Below are 5000 nucleotides of genomic sequence, written 5' to 3'. Positions count from 1 at the left end.
TTGAATAATAAATATTATGCTTGGCAACAATGACATCCTTTGAATTATCAACTCAAGTGATATATAAAACAATTACTTGTGTAATTCAGTATTGCCAAAATTTTGGTTTGCAGTTTAACAACATTAAAACTCAATGTTGGATGCATCTCATAATTCCCGTAGTAAATCGGTAAGGTATAATCTCTTGACAGAGCCCAATGGTATGACATTATAATTGATGATGAACAAAAATACATTTGTTAAAACGTTTCCTAATCCAAAAGCCGTAGTAGGAGCTGGGTAGATAAATGGCGGGATCAGTAGAAGGAGCAATAGAAATTGATCTTGCTCCAGAAGAATGTATTGAAGAATTGTTATTTATGTTCTGATAGAAATCATCTCTTTCCTTCTTGCTTAATCCTCCGTCCCGTAAGCGCTCGGTTCATCATAATGTTTCCAACAGTATAGGCAAACATGAGTTTTGGCCCTCCAACCAAACTTTTGTATTCCAGATCGGTCCTTGAAGGTAACATGGGCTCGAACAAAAAAAAACTATATTGACAGAGGTTTGTTGTGCTTCTAAATAACTTTTCTAAGATAAAGTCATTCCCATGTCAGATGAAGGGAAATGAATGTAGTAGATAAAAGACTACTTTTAGGCTTATTCGCTTTTATCAGAAAAAGAAAGAAAATAAGGAGGAGGTCTTTTATCAGGCTAAAAGGCAAACTTATGGTCCTTGTTTCGTTGGTAAAGATGGAAGGATGAATGTTAATATTGGATGCGGTGGTCTCCATAAGCCTACTCTCTCTTTCCAAGTCTAATTTCGATATTGTGAAGTCAAATATGGAAATCCTCATAACCAATATTCATAACTCTATTGCTCCAGCTCCATCTTGGTCTTCTCCAAACTTCAAGAGTTTAAAAACGAAGTAGTGAAGAAAAAATTACATTGATAGTTATTTTGAAAATAAGAAAATGTTGTGTAAATTATATATATATATATATATATATATATATATATATATATATATATATATATATATATATATATATATATATATATATATATATATATATATATATATATATATATACGGTATATATATATATATATATATATATATATATATATATATATATATATATATATATATATATATAATTGAATATGAACGATTATATATTTGTGTTTCATTATATATAAATAATATATATATATATATATATATATATATATATATATATATATATATATATATATATATATATATATGTGTGTGTGTGTGTGTGTATACACACACACATATATATATATATATATATATATATATATATATATATGTGTGTGTGTGTGTATACACACACACATATATATATATATATATATATATATATATATATATATATATATATATATATACTGTATATATACATTTCAATAACAATATATATATACTGTATATATACATTTCAATAACAATATTATCTGTACGGTGCTGTATGTGTTCCTATTTATTTTATGAAGGCCTGAATGCGGCGAGATCCTGGTATTTGCCTCATTAACGTATAGATTATAGCTCATACGGGGTGGATATTTTCCGGAGAATGTTAACACCAAATTGGTAAAATTATCAGTAAGAGGGAGAAATGTACAATTTTTCTTGGATGATCTTAGGATCGAGCGAAGATTGTGTAAGATGATGCTGTCAATGAAATTATAAAAAATAAAGAATATTTTTTTAATGAAAATTTTACTACATAACTATATAAAAACAAGCAAATAAAAATGAAAATAAATTCAACTTATTGTAAATCTATTCCCATCATCAGGGCTGCATGAAAATATAAAATTATTTGCATAGAAAATAATTAGATTAATATTCACAACCCATTTAATGGGGGCCAACTTCAGGTTTAAAGAACACCTTTCCGGAGTTTTTGCGATTTTAAGTTGTTTATAGACTTGTCCAAAATGTCATTTTGGAAATTATATCTGGTCTACCCAATGTTACTAAATGTCCGCATCAAATTCCGTCTGGTTGTCATTCATCGTACTGGTTCTATACTAAAAAAAGGTAAAAATTCATCCCAAAGAAATAATTTAAATTTTGTAAAACCCATAACCAGTACAGCTACCTCGAAATTCTCTCCCAAATATACTACTGCCTTTCGCTTCTTCCCCAAGAATTTTTATATCAAGAAACTGACAAGTTCCTTGAACGATCAAACCCCCTCCACACCATTATATATTCCCTAACTGTTTATTACCAACACCTCTCCTTCCTATATGATATGCTAATTTTCTTTAGTGTTTATATAGTTTTCTTGGAGATTTTTTTTCCAAATATTTTTAAAGTTTTCACCCTAATCTTTTGAAAGTAAGTCCTACCACTCATATATATATATATATATATATATATATATATATATATATATATATATATATATATATATACATATATATATGTATATATATATATATATATATATATATATATATATATATATATATATATATACATACAGTGGAACCTCTACACACGAACGTATCTACATCCGAATTTTCCAACATCCAAAGTAAAATTCGAGCAATTTTTCCACTCTACACCCGAATTTTATTTCGACACACGAAGTAAGCAATTTTCGTCGTACCGGTTGTATCCGAATTTTTCGACACGCGAATTACAATTCGAACACGTTCCTACTCTACACCCGAATTTTTTTTCGACACCCGAAGTAAACAATACCCGTACACGTAGATGGTACTCATAGCGCCGGATGTATTTTTTATTTCCGCCGATAGAAGGCAGAATTTCTACCTCGGAGGGACCCTCAATTAGCGTGACTTGGGACATTCCTCTGTTCTCGTCGGCTTCATGTGGTTGTGCCCTGTGCGTTCTGCTATTAACTGTGTTTTAATCGTGATTTTTTACGTTCATCCTTTTACGGTATTTTACGTTAATCATGGGTCCTAAAAGGCTTAGTTTCGGAAGTGGTAGTTGTAGTGGTGAGAAAAGGAATAAGGAAATGCTTTCTTTAGAAGTAAAGCAAGGAATTATTGAAAAGCATGAGTGTGGCGTCCACGTGAGTGAACTTGCAAAAGAACATCACGACGAACTTACTACAGAGGAGCTCAAGGAACTCCATGCTATGTCTGAGCACATGAGTGATGACAAGGAAGGGATTTAGGCGGTAGAACGTGTGTTAGGTTCGGCGCAAATAAAAGAGGTGTTAGGATAATATCAAGACGTGGTCGACTTCATCAACAAATACCATCCAAAAAAATTGCAGGTTTGTCGTGTAGTTGTGCAGTTCGATGATGTTTCCCTAACTTATTGTCGAAACATTCTGAAAAGCTGTACCAAGCAACTTTCTATCGATAACTTCTTTAAAAAAACTACAAAGCGAACTCGTGATGAAGAGAAAGGAAGTGGTTCAAAGAAAACGGCAAAGAGTGAAGCGAAAGAAAGTGAAACAAAGAAAATGGCAAAGATTGAAGAGAAAAAAATTCAATAAATTTTAAGTGTAGAGTGAAAGTGATTAAAATTAATCATCAAAAAGAAAAAAAAGAAAATGTAAAAAAAAATATAAAATATAAAAATTAAAAAGAATAAATAAGCTAAGTTAGGTTAAAGTTCACTTAGTGTAAGTTAGAATAAGTCCGTCCGTCTCCTCTCTGCGTAGCAAGACCAACACCTGCGCTGGACTTTCTAAGGTAAAGTGACGCTAAAAACCCGTTTCTTATTTATTATTTCTTGATAATTATTGTTTTTTACATGTCTATTATCTAATTTAGAGTGCATATTGTCATGTGTAATTATGTGTAGTAATTTATTAAGGAGTTATCATAGGTTTTTGGGCTCAACCACGGATTAATCCTATTTCAATGTATTCTTATGGGAAAATTCGTTTCTACATCCGAACATTTTCTACATCTGAAGTCGGTTGTGGAATGAATTAAATTCGTATGTAGAGGTACCACTGTATATATATATATATATATATATATATATATATATATATATATATATATATATATATATATATATGCCTACTCTGATCACATGTGTTTCTGCTAGTATTATTATTGTAAAGGACATCATCTAATCCCAGATTTCTCTATATCTTTTAGTTTTTATACTGGTTTATTTTGCATATAATTTTCATACTATATAATGATAGGTTTTTTTCCATAAAATAAAGATGTTCCCCTTATCATCATCATCATCATTACCATCTTAAACCTTCACTTGTCCACTGTGGGACAAAGGCCTAGGCAATCTTTCACTTGCGTCTGTTTATAGTTTTTCTATGCCAGTGCAACCCGGCAAACTTTCTTAGTTCGTCAATCCATCGTCTTCATTTTCTACCCTTGCTTCATTTGCAATCTCTAGGGATCCCTTCTGTTAACCTTAATTTTCATTTATGATCTGTCATTCTCATTATATTATGTCCTGCCCATGTCCATTTCTTTTCTTGCATGTTGTTAGACTATCCTTTACTTTAGTTTATTGTCTGATCCATATTGTTACTTTTCTGTCTCCTAGTGTTATTCCCATCATTATTATTTCCATAGCTCTTTGAGTTGTAGGTAGCAAATTTGGTAAGGCTTTAGTAAGGCTCCAAGTTTCTGAATCATAAATTAAGATAATCTGATTAAATACTTTTCCTTTTAGAGAAAGGGGTATTTTACATTCATAATCTCATTTTGTTTGCCAAAAGCTCTCCATCCCATGATTATCCTTCTGTTAATTTCGGTCTCATGTCTGTATGTCTGTTTTAAGTATGTATATTCATTAACATAGCCGTTATTTATTGTCTCTGCAATTTCATTGAAAATTATCTTAGTTTTACTCATATTAATTTTCAGTTGTACATTTCTGCTTTCTCTATTCAAATTTTTTCTCATCTTTTGAAATTCCTCCCCTGATTCAGTAAACTGAACTATGTCATCTACAAATCTTAAATTGTTAAGGTATTCCCCATTAATGTTGATTCCCACATTTTCTCAAAATAAATT

The 5000-nt window shown here is 30.5% G+C and overlaps 1 long non-coding RNA gene across 1 annotated transcript in view; it reads left to right on the top strand.

Annotated features, from left to right (window-relative positions):
* LOC137642667 (uncharacterized) overlaps positions 1–5000 on the top strand; it is a 662677-nt gene that overhangs the window by 567294 nt on the left and 90383 nt on the right. The gene's annotated exons all lie outside the window — the stretch shown is intronic.

The sequence above is a fragment of the Palaemon carinicauda genome, chromosome 1, assembly GCF_036898095.1.
Source record: "Palaemon carinicauda isolate YSFRI2023 chromosome 1, ASM3689809v2, whole genome shotgun sequence".
NCBI classification, from domain to species: Eukaryota; Metazoa; Arthropoda; class Malacostraca; order Decapoda; family Palaemonidae; genus Palaemon; species Palaemon carinicauda.
The sequence above is the reverse complement of the archived record's forward strand: the minus strand, read 5'-3'. Positions and strand labels throughout refer to the sequence as shown.